Raw genomic sequence first — 19,795 nt, 5'->3', positions numbered from 1 at the left:
TGTGCATATCACATTTCAATGTCATTTATCACAATATATTCATGCATCTATATGTTTTGTGCACTTAGAGAAGAAGCAATTGTAATATAATATTTTATGAATTGGTACCAAATATTAGAAATTGTCAGCTTACTATTGATATGGGGGAAGTAGGCAGAAAGATCAGGTAGGAATAGTTGAGATGGAATATTTTCTCATAATTTCTGTGTATCACTTCATTGTTAACTCTACCCTCTAACTTGTCAATCTAGTATGCCCACTTTTGCGTAATGCATCTGTGTCTCACCTGGACCCAGGCAGGAGGAGACATCATGATGGCCATGTGGAAGTTACACTCCATGCGGGGGAGCCTTGAAACCTTCAAACAGCCTCTCACATGCTAAATGTGTGTACTCAATGAAGGCACCACTCCATTTCTTTCAAAAGAGACTGATAACATGTGAAAGCATCCTTATGCTTTTTGGGCCACGTTTATGGGTCTGTCTCTGGCCTCCTCACACTCTCTTTCCTCACATCAACCCTGACCTATGAAATATGAGTATTTCTCCTTGTAGGGTGGCCCATAATCTTTCTCTCTCTTTTTTAAGTAAATGCTGCTGTCACTTGTGCACTGTATTTATATCTCTGCTTTGAATTCTTATCTCTATAGGACCAAGAATTTGGAATACAAATTGAGACACTATGCTCATAACAACTATGAATAATCTCACCTGTGAGAATGATCAAAAGGAATTTGTGAAGGTATACCAGATCCATCTATCTATCCATCATTTCATCCGTCCACCCAGCCAGCCATGGATTTTTCCTCTCCATCTATTATGAAGCACTCACTTTGGATACTCTTTAGGTAGAGATATTTTGACGCTTTGTTGATTTGTGGAGCCAATGTCACATTTCCTGCACAGTTGAAAAAAAGATAGGGAGTTTATCATTAGACTGGGAAATGCAGGTTGGGGTATAATTCTCCATTGACCATTAAAACTCAGGAAAAGGGAAACAGAATAAAACACATCATTTGTAAAAGGAAGAACATTTGACAATAAGAATTACTATATTTTTACATTTACAAACAGATGTGAAATATATTACAAAGGTATTCAATAATTATTTCCCTATGGAAATAACCAGTATGTAACACAGAGTAGCCCTGACATCTGTCTCTGCTTTTTAAATACCAGATAAACACTGATGACAGCTGAGAGATAAAGGAGGGAAATTGAGACTAAGTATCCAAATCAAGTATAAAATGAAGAAAAAAAGTAAATAGATAAAAAAGGGAAGCTGTGTGGAACAATACCACATATTAAAAAATGAAAGCAAGTACTTGAGCCATCACCTGCTGCCTCCCCGGAACGTCATTAGCAGGAAGTTGGAATTCTAGGTGGAGCTAGGATTTCAACCTAGGCATTCAGATATGGGATGTGAGTGTCCTAAGCAGTGTCTTAGCCAAGGCCTGGCTGCACATCCCTCATCACCAACCCCCGTCTTCCCTGTCTTTTTTCTAATTCACTGTGTGTGCTTACATTTGGTGAGTTGGAAGAGTGAGTGGGAGTCCCAAGTATTTCCCCTTTGTGCTGATAAATCTGTATTTCTCATATTGTTGAGGGTGGAAAGAGAAGCATGAGGAAAATTCCAAAGGATCTTTGCTGAAAATATCATTGGAGGCTGATTAAGGGAGGGATGAGATGAGATTTTCACATATTTCCTTTAACTCTTTGCCCTACAGCTGAGTTATAATTATTGGTATTTTTTTCTTCCCCGATTCCTTTTTACTTTGAGTCCCAAGGCCACTTCTGGTTGTGGACTGTGATGCTTTTCTTGGTCACACCAAAGGAGGCTGCTGTATTTTCTAACTTCGGCATTATTGACTATTGCAACAAGAACTTTTTGGTTTAACCGTAGCTTGAATTCTCTCTCTCTCTCTCTCTCTTTTTTTTTTTTTTTTTTTTTTTGACAAGCAGAGTGGACAGTGAGAGAGAGACAGAGAGAAAGGTCTTCCTTTCTCCGTTGGTTCACCCTCCAATGGCCACTGTGGCCGGCGCACTGCAGCCGGTGCACCCCGCTGATCCGAAGCCAGGAGCCAGGTGCTTCTCCTGGTCTCCCATGTGGGTGCAGGGCCCCAGGACCTGGGCCATCCTCCACTGCACTCCCGGGCCACAGCAGAGAGCTGGCCTGGAAGAGGGGCAACCGGGACAGAATCCGGTGCCCCGACCAGGACTAGAACCCGGAGTGCCGGCACCACAGGCAGAGGATTAGCCTAGTGAGCCATGGCACTGGCCTGAATTGTCTCTTATATTGTGCATGTGATTGGATGCTTTTCCCCAATATCAGAAAGGATATTTGCTCAGATTTTATCCACACAGTGACTACCAAGTATTCTACACATTGAAATACGCAAGATATAAAGATCACATGCTCGAACTGGCGCCACGGCTCACTAGGCTAATCCTCTGCCTTGTGGCGCCGGCACACCGGGTTCTAGTCCTGGTCGGGGCACCGGATTCTGTCCCGGTTGCCCCTCTTCCAGGCCAGCTCTCTGCTGTGGCCCGGGAGTGCAGTGGAGGATGGCCCAAGTCCTTGGGCCCTGCACCCCATGGGAGACCAGGAGAAACACCTGGCTCCTGGCTTCGGATCAGCGCGGTGTGCCGGCTGCAGCGCACCAGCCGCGGCGGCCATTGGAGGGTGAACCAGCGGCAAAGGAAGATCTTTCTCTCTGTCTCTCTCTCTCACTGTCCACTCTGCCTGTAAAAAAAAAAAAAAAAAAAAAAAAAAAAGAAAAAAAAGAAAAATCACATGCTCTATTCATTCTAACTTGGTGATATAAATATATGCATATAGGAATATTTCTGATGCTCAATTTTGTTTGAATTTTCTTTCTTGGGTAGATCTTGGAGTTCATCAATTTTCCCAGTTTATTTTAAAAATATTTGAGTTTATTTAAAAATATTTTGGGTTTATTTGTATTTCTGCCATCTATATTTCTTTTAACTGTGTGACTTCTATTGTGCTCCTCTGAAAACTTTTTTTTCCTTTTTTTAGAAAAAAAAAAATTATACAGGATTTGGACTTAAACAGAATTAAATTAGAATCTCTAGTTCTGTCTCAAGCTGGGACTTGAACCGGCACCCATATGGGATGCCAGTGCTGCAAGCAGCAGCTTAACATCCTATGCCACCGCTCCAGCCCTGTCTTTAGTTCATTGAGTGTGTGCCCTCAGAGAGTGTTTCTCAGGAGAGGTTGGTTCTTTTGATTTCAAAGTTCTGCCCACTGTTGTCTCTGCTTCCTGGCTCACCACGTGATTGTTCCTCTGCAATGGCTATGAGCAGCCTGTGCAGGTGCTAGGCTGTGGGGCCGCCTGATCCTACTGTAATTCCAAACCATAAGCTGGAATAAACCTGTCCTTTCTCAGGAAGCTCCTCTCAGGTATTTGAACTAAGGCAGTGGAAAGCAGACTAATACAGATGAGAACAAAGAAACAGAACACTAGAGAACAAACAAACCCTGATTAGCATCAGTTTCCTTCAAATACCTTTGTGTATGATTTAAAAACAGAGGGGACTTCCTTATTATTACTACCCGGTTCATGTAGAAGGGAATCTCTTGTTTTTAGGAAAAGCTGGTCTGTTTGGAATGTATCTGCTTTCTTAGAGTTTCATTTTGCTTGCGTGGCATTTAGCATGAATGATGGCAGTTTGGTTGGAAGTGGTTTGTTTGAGCCTATGTAGGTGTACTAACAATGTTCTCCTGTAATTTTTATTTAATATGGCCAAACCTGATAAAATTGATGGAAAAGTTGCAGATAGTAATAATAGGCACAGAATAAAGATTATTCTAATTGATTTTCAATACTGAAATGTTGGGCTGGCGTTTGGCTGAATAGTTAGGATATTGGTTAAGATGCCTTTTTCCCATATCAAAGTGCTTGGGTTTGATACCCACCTCCAGCTTCTGACTCTAACTTCCTGCTAATGCAGATCCTGGGAGGTCTTTCTGTCACTCTGCCTTTCAAATAAATAAGTGATTAACAAATGCGTCCTAGAAGTTGCGTTTTTGCTATTTATCAGTAGCAAATGTAACAAATACTAAAGTAGTGTATTTTTTTTGTTTTTGCATATTTCTCTTGACCATTTCCAGAACCAATTGCATTTAAATACATTTTAAACAATAGATTTTATTAAATATATAATTTTATATTAATTTTAATAAATTATTTAATTTAATTGATCTAATTTTAAATTAATTATTGTGTGAAGTGGATTTATTTGGCTTCTCTATAACTCTATTTGCAAATCTAACAGAAATTCATGTATCTTATGTAGTGTATAGTGGTTTATTCTCTATCACATTTTAGTCTGAATCTACATTACTTTTTAATATTTTGGATTATACAAGAAATATTTATTTCTTTTTTGTTTTCTTAAAGTGTATACTGATTTTCTCATGTTCATTCTTGTTCATTTAATCATCAATCATTTTTAAACTATGGCTATGTCTCTAAGGTTGGTCAAACCTTGTCCCCTGAAGTTTCCTAAAAGTGTTCTCACTTTTATTGTGTTTCAATTTTAGTTTTATCCTTTATTCTGTCATGTCCAGAGAAGAGCAGTGTACATTCCATTTTATGTTCATTTATTTGAGGTGATTTTCTTCACTATGCATGTGTTTGCTATCTGTGGTGTAACATTTTCCATGGTCTAGGATTGTTGGCATACTCCTATTTATTATTTATAGTACTAACACTTATGAGTGACCTTGAAGTTGTGTAATGTATACTATTCCTCAGTTTTTTATGGTATATATTTGAAATTGATGTGTTTTAGATTTCATGCTATTTGAAACATCAGTCTTCTATAACATTTATATATTTGAAACACAAAGTGATAGATAGAAAAAAGAGGGAGAGAGAGAGATTGTCCATCAAATTCACTGATTCACTCCCCAAATGCCTGCAAAGCTGGGGTTGAGCCAGGCTAAAGCCATGAGCCAAGAACTCCATCCAGGTCTCCCTGTGTGTGGCAACGTCCAGAGTACTCGGGCTATTATCTACAGCTGTCTTCTCAGGCAAATTTTCAGGAAGTTGTTTAGGAAGTGGAGGAACCAGGACTTGAACTGGCACTCTGATGTGGGATGTTTGTGTTCCAGGTAACGGCTTAATTCGTGGATCACAATCCTGCTCCACGTTAATCACTTTTTAAATATTAATTCAAGTTTTTAAAGACAAAATGCTCAAATTAGTGTCTGAAACAAAATCCAACTGTCAATTATTTAAAATAACCATCTTAAAATATATTCAAATAGTTACCAATAAAAGTATACTAATATTTTTATGAAATAAAAATTAAAGAAACCAAGAGACAATGTTAAGTCAAAGCAAGTAGAATTCAAGGTCAAGTTCAATAAACCAGGCTAAAAAAACAGGGGTCAGAATTCAGCCTAGCATGGCTGACATTGCACAATGAGTAAAAGCCACCGCCTGTGGTGCTGGCATGCTATATAGGCACCAGTTCGAGTCCTGGCTGTTCCATTTCTGATGCACCTCTCCACTAATGTGCCTGGGAAAGCAGTGGAAGATGGCCCAAGTGCTTGTGTCCCTCTGTCTAGGTGGGAGGCCTGGAAGAAGCTCCTAGTTCCTGGCTTTGTCCTGGCTCAGCACAGTCTGTTGCAACCATTTCAGGAGTGAACCAGCAGATGGAAGATCTCTCTATCTCTCAGTCTATCTCTGAAATCTGCCTTTCTAATAATATTTAAAAATCTAAAAAAAAAAATTTGGCCTAGCAGTTAAGCCGTCAATTAAGACACCTGTGTCTTATATTATCGTATCTGCATTCAATTCCTAACTCCATTCCATATCCCAGCTTCTTGCTAATATAGACCCTGAGAGGCAGCAATTATGGTTCAAGTAATTGGGTTTTTGCCACACACTTGAGACCTGGATTGAGTTCCTGACCCCTGGCTTTGGTTTGGCCCAACAGTCCGAGCCATGGTAAGCATTTGGGGAGTGAACCAATGAATGGGAGTTCTCTCTTTCTCTCTGGTCTCTATTTCATCTCTCAAATAAACAAAAAGTTTCTTTAAATTTTAAAAAGATTACAAGTTAGTTCCTTTTGTAAAAGTGTGTAATCCTCAAAGATATAATGGCAAGAAACAACATACTGAATAACAAAACAAACATGTTCGTATGCATTTGTGAATTACATGTCTTTATCCACAAAACACGCACTGTTGAAAACAAGGAAACATTGGCAGGGATACTGTTGCTCAGGCCTGTTTGGAGCATCTAAACCATCAAAGAGCAAATAATTTAAATACAAAGGTAGATGATATTAAATTGACAAAATTTGATAACACATATTCACTCACAATTTAAAGAATGGTTTTATTGTCCATACTCAAACAAAAAACTTGAAGGATAGAATTTCCTTCACCAACTATAATATTACATAACCGAATACTTTGTCAACTTTAACACTTAATAATCAATGTAAAGGTATTCAGTGGACAACCAGATCCATTGCTTGCTAATAACCTTTTCCTTGTCCTCTAGCTTTAAAAGGTACAAATAGGCATATAGCAAAGAATCTTTGTTCTCATTATCTCTTGGGTCTGTTATTTCTTTTCGAGAAGTAGCCATTGTTATTGATTTCCTGGGTATCCTTTAGAGATAATTTATGACTAAGTAATCCAATGAATAAAGATATATATTATTTTGCAATCTACATATACATACATACAGTTTTTGTGTCTTGTCTTTGTGTCTTTACAATTAAATGTCAATTTTTATTAATATGGAGAGAAGAGATTTTATGTAGTTCATAGACAAAATTCTAAGAATATAATGATATATATTTCCCTCCTTCCCTCACTACTCCTCCTTTCCTTTTTTCTTTTTCAATTTTTGCAATAATATATTTTTAATTTACTTTATAGTCAAAGGCTTGATGCTCCACCAAATGAAGGGGTCAACAATTAAGAAGTAGAAAGACAAGTGTTCATTATGACTATAGACATGGGCTGTAAAAAATAATCAAATCCTAAGATGTCAATTTTATTCATGTACATTAATTTTTTATACTTTATATATTAGTTACCACAAGTCAGAGAAACACACGTGTTATTTATCTTTTTGAGTGTGGCTACTTTGCTAAACATAATGGTCTCCAGTTGCATCCATTCTGTGGCAATAGTCAGGATTTCATTCTTTTTTATGGCTGAGTAGGATTCCATAATGTAAATATATCATTTTTTTATCCATTCATCAGCTGATGGATACCTAGGTTTATTCCATATCTTAGCAATTGTGCATTTAGCTGTTACAAACATGGGGGTACAGGTAACTCTTTCATATGCTGCTTTCATTTCCTTTGTGTATATTCCTTGGTAAGGGATAGCTGGGTCATATTGTAGATCTATTTTTACTTTTCTGTGTAATCTCCATACTGTCTCCCATAATGGTTTTATCTTTACATTCCTAGCAACAATGTATTAGGGTAACTTTTTCTACAAATCCTTTGTTTTTTTTTTTTTTTCTTCATTTTTGGATGACAACCATTCTAAATGGGATAAAGTAACTTCACATTGTTGCTTTTATTTACATTTCCCTGATGGTTAGTGATCTTGAACATTTTTTCTTTTGTCTGTTGCCCTTTTGTATTATATAATTTGGGAAAAACCTGCCTGTTCACTTCATTTGCCAATTTTTTAACTGATTGTTTGTATTGTTGTTGAGTTTCTTGAGTTCCTCATATATTCTGGATGTTATTCATTTATCAGATGCATAGTTTGCAAATATGTTCTCCCATTCGGTTGGTTGCCTCTTCACTTTGTTGAGTGTTTCCTTTGCTGTACAGAAGCTTCTTAGCTTTCCTGTTTGTCTATTTTTACTTTTATTGCCTGTGCCCCCAGGGTCTTATCAAAGAAATCTTTGCCTATTACAAAGTCTTGCAGTGATTAGTGATTATTGTGTGTTTTCCTCAAGTAGTGGTTTTAGGTCTTTGGTTTAAATCCTTGATCCACTGTGAGTTGATTTTTATATGGGGTGTAAGGTAGGAATTTTCCCAACACATTTGTTGAAGAGACTGTAATTTACTAGGTTGTGATATTAACTTGTTTGTCAAAGATTACTTGGTTGGAGATGCATGGATTAATTTCTGGAGTTTCTATTCTGTTCAGTTGGTCCACACGCCAATTTTTGTGCCAGTACCATGATGTTTTGATTATAACTGTTCTAAGTCTTGAAATCTGGTATTGAAATGTCTCCAGTTTTGTTTTTATTATTTAAGATTACTTTGCTTATTCAGGGTCTCTTGTGTTTTCATATGAATTTTTGGAGTTTTTTTTTTCTATATCTGAGAAGAAAATCCTTGGTATTTTGATTGGGATCTTATTGAATCTGTAAGTTGCTTTGGGTAGTATGGGCAATCCACAAAAATGGAAGATTTTTTCATTTTTTAGTGTCTTCTATTTCTTTTCTTAAAGTTTTATAACTTTCATTGTAGAGATTTTTCACATCTTCAATTGAATTTAATCCAAGGTATTTATTATTTTTTTTTTTGCTATTGTGAATAGAACTGATCTTACAAATTATTTCTCAGCCAGAGCATCATTAGTGTATATGAATAGTATTGATTTTTGTGTGTTGATTTTATATATGCAACTCTGCAGAATTCTCTTGTGAGTTTGAATAGTCTCCTAGTGCAATCTTTTGGTTCCTCTAAATAAAGGATCATGTCACCTGCAACCAGGAGTAATTTGAATTCATCCTTTCCAACTTGTATCCCTTTAATTTCTTTATCTTGCCTAGCAACCCTGGCTAAAATTTCCAGAATTTTATTGAATAGTAATGATGACAGTGGGCATCCTGGTGTGGTTCCAAATCTTAGTATTAATATGACGCTGGCTGTGGGTTTGTCATATGTTGCCTTAATTATGTTCGAGTGTGTTTCATCTATTCACATTTTTAAGGTATTTATCATGAAAACATGTTGTAGTTTATCAAATACTTTCTCTGTACCTATTGAGATAATCATATGGTTTTTATTCTTCAATTAATTAGTGTGACATATTTATTGACTTGCATATGTTGAACCATCCCTGAATCTCTGAGGTGAAACCCACTTGGTTCAGATGGATGATCTCTCTGATTTATTGTCATATTTGACTAGATGGTATTTTATTGAGGATTTTTATATCTATGTTAATTGGGTATAATGGTTCTCTCTTTGCTGTTATCTTTTTCTTATTTTGGAATTAAGATAATACTGAACTGAGAGAAATATTTTGGGTAGAATCCCTCCTTTTCAAATTGTTTGGAGTAGTTTCAGAATAATTTAGATTAGTTCTTTTAAAGTTTGGTACAATTCAGCAGTGAAACCATTGGTCCTGGGTTTTATTTATGTTGGAAGGGTCTTTATTATTGAGTCCGTCTCAGTTTGGTTATTGGTCTATTCAAGCTATCTATTTCTACATGCCTCAGTTTTCGTAAATTTTATGTGTCAAGAAATCTATTCATGTCATCCGGATTTTCCATCTTGTTGGCATATAGCTATTTGTAATAATTGCTAATGATTTTTAAAATTTCTATAGTATCATTTGTAACATCTTTTTTCATGTCCAATTTTATTAATTTTGGTCTTTGATCTCTACTCCTTAGTTTGTTGAGTTGTGCCAAAAGTGTATCAATTTTTTTTCAGGAAACTAGCTCTGCATTTCTCTGATCTTTTCTGTAACTTTTATTTCAATTTTGCTTGTTATTTCTCTAATTTTTTTTTATTATTGCTTTCCTTCTTCTAATTTTAGTATTGGTTTGTTCTACTTTTTCATGGTCCTTAAGATGCAATGTTAGATCATTTATTGAAAATTTTCCAATTTTAGCTGCCTTTTTAACTAAATCTGTTTAACATAGCTTTTGCTGTATCTCAGACATTTTGATCTGTTTTGTCCTCATTTTCATTTGTTTTAAGGAATTTTTTTTATCTCCCTTTTGGTTTTTTTTTTTTTTTGACCTACTGTCCTCTCATGAACATATTATTCAGTGTCCATTGGTTTATGTATTTTCTAGTTTCCTATGTGGTTAATTTTCAGCCTTTTTCCATTGTGGTAAGAAAAATACATCATATGCTTTAAATTTTTTTGAATTTGTTGACACTTGTTTTGTGGCCTAATATATGTATTCTAGAGAATGTTCCCAGTATTAATGAAAAGAATGTGTATTATGTGGCCATAGGATGAATTGGTCTGTGGATATCAATTAGATCCACTTGGTCAATAGCATGGGTTAACTCCATTATTGCTTTGTTGAGTTTTTTTCTGGTTAATCTGTCCATTATTGAAAGAGTGGTATTGAAATCCCTCATTATTATTGTTCTGGAGCCTATGTTTCCCTTTAGATCCATTAGCATTTGTTTAAAATAGCTGGGTGCATACACATTTACCATAGTCATATATTCCTGTTGAATTGATCCCTCAATCATTACATAATGACCTTATTTGTCTCTTTTAACTGTTTTGTCTTAAAGTCTACTTTGTCTGATGTGAGAATTGCATCTCCTGCTCTTTTTTAAATTTCCATTTGCATGGAATATTTTTTCCTTCATTTCACATTCAGTCTGTAAGTATCTTTATTGCTGAAGTATATATCTTATAAGCAGCATACAGATGGGTTTAGTTTTTTTTTTTTTTTTTTTTTTTTAGCACATTGAGCCAGTGTCTATCTTTTAATTTCAGTATTTGAACACTTATGTTCAAGGTAATTATGGCTAAGTAATGACTTGATCCTGCTGTTTTCCATAAATATTCCTATTGCTTGTTTTAAATCTCCTTTGTTCTTTTAGTAGGAGGTTTTCTGGCTTCATATTCTTTCATAATGCATATTATCTCTCTCTCTTTCTCTGTGTGGTACATCTTTAAGTATCATTTGTAAAGCTGACCAGGTGGTGACAAATTCTTTCAGTTTTTGCTTTTCTTGGAAGGCCTTCATTTCACCTTCATTTATAAATGAGAGCTTCACTGTGTAGAGTATTCTGGGTTGACTGATATATTTTTTCTTTTAGATTTTGGACTGTTCCATTTTGTCCTGGCCTGTAGGGTTTCTGTTGGGAAATCTACTGTCAGTCTAATTGGAAATTTTTTAAAGGTAATCTGGCAATTCTTTCTTGCCCATTTTAGGATGCTTTGTTTATGTTTTATCTTGGTAAGTTTGACTACATTGTGTCATGGTAAAAATCTTTTCTGATCATGCCAGCTGGTATTGTACGTGCTTCCTGTATTTGGATGTCCATATCTTTTTACAAGTCAGAGAAATTCTCTATTTTCCACTGAATAAGTTTTCTAAACCATTGGTTTTTTCTGTACCTTCAGGAACTCCTTTGACACATGTATTTGGTCATTTGATGGTATCCCATAGATCTTGAACACAGTTTTCAATTTTTTCTAACTTCTTTTTGTGCAGAGAGGGGTGTGTGCGGGGTAGTTTGACTGTAATATTTTAAAACTGTTGTCCTTTAGCATGGATATTCTTTCTTTTGCCTCACCAAGTCTTACGTTGAGGCTTTCTGCTGTATTTTTTATTTGACAAATTGAATTAGTAATTTCTAATATTTTGATTTGATTTTCTTCAACATCTCAATCTCTTTGCAGAATTTCCCATCTATGTCATGTACAGATTTTCTTTTTGCATGTAACTGCTTCTTTGTGTTTTTGCATAATTTTACAATGATTATTTTGAATTTCTTTTCCAATGCATCCTTTTTTATACATCTAAGGAATCACTTGTTGCTATCTCCTCTGAAGGAAATGTACCTCCGTGTCTTGGAAAAATTCCTGCAACTTACACCAGAGATCAATAGGTGTGTGCTGGTTGGGAACAGGAAGCCCTTTGTGGGTAGGACAAAAGTCTAGAGTGACACCCAGATTGGGCATGGTAGATCTTGGACTATACTCAGCAGGGGGTGGGGGTGTAATGTTGATGCCAGCTGGTGTGATCACAATCTCAGCACTTCTCTATACCAGTGTGAACCAATTGATTCACAGCCTAGAGTGAGCTCATAGTGTCTGTGTATTCCATCCACTAAGGACATGGATTGCATAGAGCACTGATGCACCTCATACTTTGACAGTCAAGCCCTCCTTGAGGTTCATCCTCAGCTTTCAGTGCCTGGAGTTGGAGGAGCAAATGCCCAAGAACCCAGCCATACCCCATGCCATTCTCAATTCCATGGCCTATGCAGATTTCCCATGGTCATTGGACTCCAATGGTGCAGGACTCACACAGACACAGCTGCAGGGGGCCTGCTCTCCACCCCTGGAGCCAGCTGCCTGCTGTTCCTTAAGTCAGGACACATTATCAGTAGGAGCTCCGCCTAGCAAACTGTGTGTGGTTTTTTGGTGGGTTGAGGAGAGGGAAGCAGTGCAACCTCCCTTCATGGAGCCAAGTGGATGCCTGCCCTCCACTAGATCCCTGCCCTCTAGTGGCCCCCCAGGCCAGACTCAAATTCAGTGAGGACTGTGGAGTTCTCCCTCAGTCAAAACCTCAGTGGCATGGGAAATGGGAAGCTCCTCTCACCTTGCCCAGGGAAGATGGTGTTTCTCCACAAGCCACCAGCCATGGGAACTGCAGGTTTTGTGCTGCTAGCTAATGTCTGTCCACTCTCCTCACTACTCTATGGAGTCTCTCTTCTGTCCATTCTCCACGGCAAGTGTCTCTCACCGTCCCCTGGGAATGTAGTCCTTCCTTTGTTTCTCTAGTATCTTCCCACTGCTAGAATCAATGTGTCTTCTCATTGTTCATCCATCTTGGAGTTCCCTTACAATTAATCTACTGATTATTCTATATTGGCACATAACAGGCTTCTTCATTCTATTTTTAAAGTTTTATTTATTTATTTGAAAGGCAGTGACACACACAAGCACACACACACACACACACACACACACACACAGAGAGAGAGAGAGAGAGAGAGAGAGACTGAGAGAGAGGGAGATCGTCTATACACTAGTTCATTCCCCAAATTTCCATAGCTGGCACAGGGCCAGCTGTGTCTTCCACGAAGATGGCAGGGACACAACTACTTGAACCTCACCTTCTGCCTCCCAGGGTGCACTATATCAGGAAACTGCATAGGAAGCAGAGGAGCCAGTACTTGTACGAGGCAATCCAATATGAAATGTGTGTCCAAAGTGGCAGCTTAAACCCAGTGTCACAATTCTTGCTCTATTTCCTTATTCTTTTAAAATGACTACCCAAGATTCCATTTAGTTTGCGGGCATAAATCCTTTCATGATTCCTTTAGGTATGCACATTCTCTTATCAATATTTCAATATTGGCCGGCGCCGCGGCTCAATAGGCTAATCCTCCGCCTAGCGGCGCCGGCACACCGGGTTCTAGTCCCGGTCGGGGCGCCGGATTCTGTCCCGGTTGCCCCTCTTCCAGGCCAGCCCTCTGCTGTGGCCAGGGAGTGCAGTGGAGGATGGCCCAGGTGCTTGGGCCCTGCACCCCATGGGAGACCAGGAAAAGCACCTGGCTCCTGGCTCCTGCCATCGGATCAGCGCGGTGCGCCGGCCGCAGCGCGCCGGCCGCGGCGGCCATTGGAGGGTGAACCAACGGCAAAGGAAGACCTTTCTCTCTGTCTCTCTCTCTCTCTCACTGTCCACTCTGCCTGTCAAAAAAAAAAAATTCAATATTAAAATTTTCAGTGAATAGCCTTGTATATACTCCATTTTTTCGTGTTCCTAACACATCTATAGATCTAGAGCTGGAGCTGCAGGATCAGAGAGCCTTTACAATTCCTTTAAAGAGAATACATTTTATTTTTCAAGTCTTGATTAGATAATACTCGACACTCAGAGGAAACAATAGGATTTGCAGAATAATTTCCCATTCCCCAAACCCACTATTGTTCAAAAATGTCCATATTCTAATTCCCAGAACTAATGAATATGTTAGCTTTTGTAGAAAAGGCACTGTGCACATGGTCTGCAGTGTGATTAGGGTAAGGAGCTTGAGTCGGGGAGATTTTCCTGCATTAATTTGGATAGACCATTTCCTGGGTACATTTTGAAATTACTTATTTCAAAATTTCAAAATTTCAAAAATCTATGTAGCAGTGAGTTGGATTGGAAATGGAGAGCCCTGGGCTCTAACAGGTGTTCATATGGGATGCGGGCATCACAGGCAGAGGCTTAACCTGCTGTGCCACAATGCCTGCCCAGGTATGTTGTTTCAAAGTCCTGAGTCTGTGTTAACTTTGAAAAGCACACTAGACAACAAAAAGGGAACTTCCTTCCCCTAAATAAACTAATTCCTCTCCCCAAATGGAGCCATTCCCCAACTTTCCACGTCTGCTCTCCGGGATGTTGTATGGGTTTACGTATCTTATGTCATACCTGCTAGGTGACATATTTTCCCCCTTTTTAGCAGCTGTGAAACTATAATGCACCTAATAGTTAAGGGTTCATAATATTGAGTTCTTCCAACAAGGATTTGCTAGTTGTCTTGGGTGTTACCAACATGCCACTATTCTAAACAGAGCAATCTGCTTAAGCTCACTCTAGATTAAGTCACTTAAGGTATAAATGTGCTGTTTCTTGAACCTCATTAACAATGTGAATTCACTCCACAAGCCTCCTTGAGTAATAGATATTGGTTCAAATTCTTGGGCAAGTAGCATTTTTTCTGTCCAAGTAGCATCAAGTTTGATGCACACTGGTTTTCCTGCTCTCTGTTTCCACAGGAAGTCTATTTTTTATTTACTATTGAGGATGTAGGATTTGGTGACTTCAGCTGTACATATGAGTCATCAACAAGACCACCAATCTTGTTTCTCTATCCTTCCTTCTTATATAAATTGCAAATTAAAATTCATGGATCTTAGATTTGAGAGCATATGCTATAGAAGAGAATTTATTTCTATTGGAATATTTGCAATTTCTTCTCTGTTGTTGTCTATGGGGACCATACAGTTTTTTTTTTTCCAAGTTTCTGATCAAAAGAGAGCCAGCAAGCATCACTACAACCATTTGTGTTAGTAATGTTCTTCTTTATTCTTGCACTGTTTCGTCTCAGTCACAGACCATTACTCATGCTAATCTCATTAACAACAAGGATGTTCCCTTTGACTCTCATCGTGCCAGCACAATGACACAGACGACAAGGGGGATGACTTGGCCCTGGAACCTGGCCTTGTGGGCTCCTGTACAGTCATCCAAAGGATTCCCTTCCTTCTGCTCTCTTCTTGTTTGGGCCCATGTTTTCAATCATTCATGGATTCCTATTGTATTGCTAACCTCCTCTTTTTTGGAGAAGTATTTTGCAGGTGCTCTTTGGAGAGAGGCAGAGATGAGAGATAATATTTCAAACATAACGTGCCTGAAATTTCTTTGTTCTAATTTTTGATATGGATATAAGAATCTGAGGTCCCACAGTCTAATTTTCTTCAGTATTTTGAAAGCATTATTTTGTTAGTTTTTTTTTTTTTTTTTTTTTTTAAAGCATGCTCTCATATTTCAGAGGCAGAGAGCCAGAGACACACGGAACTTCCATCCGCAGGTTTAATTCCCAAATGGCCCCAGTGGCTAGGACTGGGCTGGGACCTGAGGCAGGAGCCAGGAACACAATCCAGGTCTCCATGTGGGAGGCAGAAAGCCAATTTGTTGAGCCATCCTCACCGCCCCCCAGGGTCTGCATTGGCAAGATGCTGCAGCCTGCAGCCGGGAGCCGCAGCCACGCCTTCCCCTGTACGAGGTGGTTTGCTCCACTGCCAAGCTGAGTTCCTGCTCTCTTATTTTATTGATTCTTTATGACCACGTTAAGTGGAAGCAATTCTCATTTATGATAATTACCCGTTTTGCTCTAGAGGCTATTAAGATCTTCTCTTTGCATTTTTGTGATATTTTAATGATGTCCTTTGCTGGATTTCTACATTTCACACTGTGTTGGACACTAAATAGACTTTCATCTTGTCAATTCATGTCTTTCAATCCTTTGCTATTATCTTGAATTATTTTATTACTAATTTTCTCTCTCCTATCATCCCATTTTTCCACATTCCTTTGTTTAAAGTTTTTAATATAATTTTACTTCTTACTTACTCTCCTGAGATTTTCTCAATATACTTGTAATTTGATTAACTTTGACAAAGCTTCTTTTAAATTAAAGGAATATTCTTGCATTATATATTTTCCACTTCAAGAATAAAGCTGACACCGACATTTTATTTTGTAATTAGGTTTGTGCTAATTTGGGGGGATGTTTAAGGCTTTACTGGTATTTCTACTTCCTAATAGTCTTTAAACCATAAATCCTGTGGAAGAAATTCTTTATTTTGATTGTACTGCTGATCGGCATTAATGCACATTCAACTGATCTTTTCAAAAAGGGTTGGTAGCTAATATATTTTCTATGCACTAATATATTTTTGTCTCTAACTCATTTTTAGTTATTAAATATAATTAATTACCAATAAGAAGTTTAGATAAATCATTTTCTCAAAAACTCTAAAACATTAGTCTGTTGTCTCTAGTACTCCATGGAACAGATGAAAACCATGATGCCACCAATTACTGATCCTTTGTTAATAGCCTGTAATTTTATTTTCTTCTACATGTTTCAGTATACTTTCCTAACTGTTTTTTTTTAAATTTTTTTTATTTGAAAGGTAGAGTTATAGATGGTGAGAGAGAGACAGAGAGAAAGGTCTTCCTTCTGCTGGTTCACTCCCCAAATGGCCACTACAGCCAGCGCTGCGCAGATCTGAAGCCAGGAGCCAGGAGCTTCCTCTTGGTCTCCTGTGCAGGTGCAGGGCCCAAGCACTTGGGCCATCCTCCACTGCCTTCCCGGGCCACAGCAGAGAGCTGGACTGGAAGAGGAGCAACTGGGACTACAACCCGGTGCCCATATGGAATGCCGGTGCTGCAGACGGAGGATTAACAAAGTGAGCCATGGCGCCGGCCCCTTTCTTAACTCTTAAAATGCAAAAATTTCATCTTTTTCCTCTGTATGTTGGAGGGTTTTCAATTTTTTCCTTTATTTCATTGACCCAACTTTATGATTTGAGTTCAGTCTTCATTACTCATTTTAACTTGAATTGCCTTTTTTGTTTCTTTGACACATCCTCTTATCTCATTCACTCTTTAAACTTCCAATATTTTTTAACCTCTTTTTTCTGAATGTTTTATATTTTAAGGCACCCAGGTTCTCAAGGTGTTGCTTATAAAGCTTTTCAGAAGTATTTGGAATACAACAGGCTAAATCTTAATTCTGTTCCAGTCATAGATTTTATTTACTTTTAGTTATTTGTTTAAAGATGTATTTATTTATTTGAAAGGCAAAGTTACAGAGAGGCAGAGAGAGAGAGAGAGAGAGAGAGATCTTCCATCCACTGGTTCACTTCCCAAATGGCTACAATGGCTGGAGCTGCGATGATCTGAAGCCAGGAACCAGGAGCTTCTTCTGGGTCTCCCTCATGGATGTAGAGGCCCAAGGACGTAAGCCATTTTCTACTGCTTTCCCAGGCCATAGCAGAGAGCTGGATTGGAAGTGGAGCAGCCGGGACTCAAACCTGCACCCATATGGGGTGCCAGCATTTCAGGCAGTGGCCTTACCCACTACACCACAGGGCCAGCCCCAATCCAGTCATAATTTTTAATTAAAGACATTTATTTTAAAATTCACTTTAACGATACATCTTGATGTAGTGACTACTTCATTGAATGAGCCATACACTTAGCTGGGCATATAAATTTGGTAAATTACATAGCTCTTACTTATCCTCAACAAATTTATAGTCCAGTTGGGGAGACAAGAGTTAAATAGATTTTTCAGTATAATGTGGTACATGCAGAAGTTTATCAGTTACAACTGCAATTGCACATCATAGAAAGTGGCTTAAGTACCAAATGACATTTATTGACTCATATACATGAAATGACCAGGGATCTCTCCTTTTTATTGTGACATAAATGCATTCATCAATGATAACCATCTTTAGGCCCTGCACAGTGGCCCTGGTTTTGTTAGGCTCACGTCATTATTATAGCAAGTTCACAAAAAAAAAAAAAAAAAAAAAAAAAGAGAGAGAGAAACTCCGCCCTCCCAATTGTTTAAAGTTAAATTGTATTTCATGATTTTAACTCAGTATATTTTAATCTTTTGAATGACTGCCTTAACCAACGACTTTCATTGATGTTCTGGAGCTCCCTGGAGAGTTGCAATAGTAGTGATTTGCTTTGACTTTGTTGTGTCTGTGCTGAGCGTTGAATCACGATAGCCTTGGGGGCAGTTAGGCAGGGCCTGGGCTGTTACCTTACCCCCATGTGGCTTTCTAATGCCATCAGATTTTACATGGACCTCACTATGGATAAAGATCAGAAAGTGGCTTAGTCCATTTTTATCACTGCAGACATACATACAGTGCCTTGATCATTCATCCTAGAAACTGAATGGTCTACGAATGGAGAGTGAAGGGAGTGGAAGGGAGGGAGGGATGCGATTTCTTCAGGGCACTCTTGGGAGACTGTTTAAAGATTAAAAGAGATTTTAAAAAAGTCAATGCTGTAGTGGGAGTTTGATTCTTTGTTCATTGTTAGATATTTAGAGTTTTTCTTGTACTCTAAAGTGTCACAGAGTTTTAAGTTTGAAATGTTTCTCAATGAACACAGTGATAAAATATTTGTAAGAATGCTGCCAATCTTTAACTTTATAATGTAATTAAATCTTAGGGTAGTCTTCAGGGAAAAAAATTCCAGGTATTAACTAACAACAACAACAACGAAAAACCCCAAGCACTTTGCATCAGTTAAAAAATAAAAGGAAATAAAAAGAAAGGGAAGTCCTGACGTGGAATTTTTCAGTGCAAGTCACCCCCGTGAGAAAGCCTCTTTCCATGGGCATCACACGTACCTGATGATTCCTGCATCACCATCATTTATAGGCCTGGGATGTGCTGTGAAATGTTGGGGAGACCACTAAGAAATCAGGTCCTTAGGATTATTGCAAATAAGACCTGATTAGTCAGTTATTGCTTTGTCTGAAAAAGGCTATTAAATTTGATGAAGGAAGCTGTCAATGCATTAAAAAGTCAACTGAGTGAAAAGTGAGAACAAATGCTGACAAGTACGGTAAACATAAGACACACCTGACAAGACACAGGGCGAGCTGAACAAATGGCTCATAAAGCTGATTTAGCAGGAGGACAGTAAAATCCTTCCTTTCGAGTGATTCGACTACTTACTAAGCATTTATTTGGAGACAGGGTCTACTAAGGAAGGTGGAGTGCATGTTTTTACTAGATTTTACAGACATCAGTCTTGTATAATCATTCTTTATAATGGCATTAAATCTATTAAATTCTTATAGACATTTTCCCCTTACATAAACATTTGCTCTGACTAAAATCAAATATTCATTCTTTCTCAACCACAGTGACTGTTTCTGACATGTCCTTTCTATATCTATTTTAAAAGTCATGCAGAATGGGGTTTCAGTTGTCACAAGGGTTGACATAAGGTAATGGTTTAGGAAGAATTACAAAGAGAAAATGGCCTGCAGAAGACCCAACAATTTCTCCCTCTGCTAAGAAATTTATAACTACTGCTCTACACCCCTCTAGTTATGGATGATTCCACCCCAGAACCACTGTAATGATAGTCATTGCTAATATATTGCTAAAGGGCTAAAGATTTATGTCATTTTTAAATAAGCACCCAGACAATTGGATGTTTATTCAAAGCTTATCTGAACCTCCTTTGCCTGGAAAATGCCTCAATTCATGAGGTAGCTTCCCAGAATATTTGCGACTTTGGATC

Source organism: Oryctolagus cuniculus, chromosome 8 (genome assembly GCF_964237555.1).
Source record: "Oryctolagus cuniculus chromosome 8, mOryCun1.1, whole genome shotgun sequence".
Lineage (NCBI taxonomy): Eukaryota > Metazoa > Chordata > Mammalia > Lagomorpha > Leporidae > Oryctolagus > Oryctolagus cuniculus.
This window is presented reverse-complemented; position numbering follows the sequence as displayed.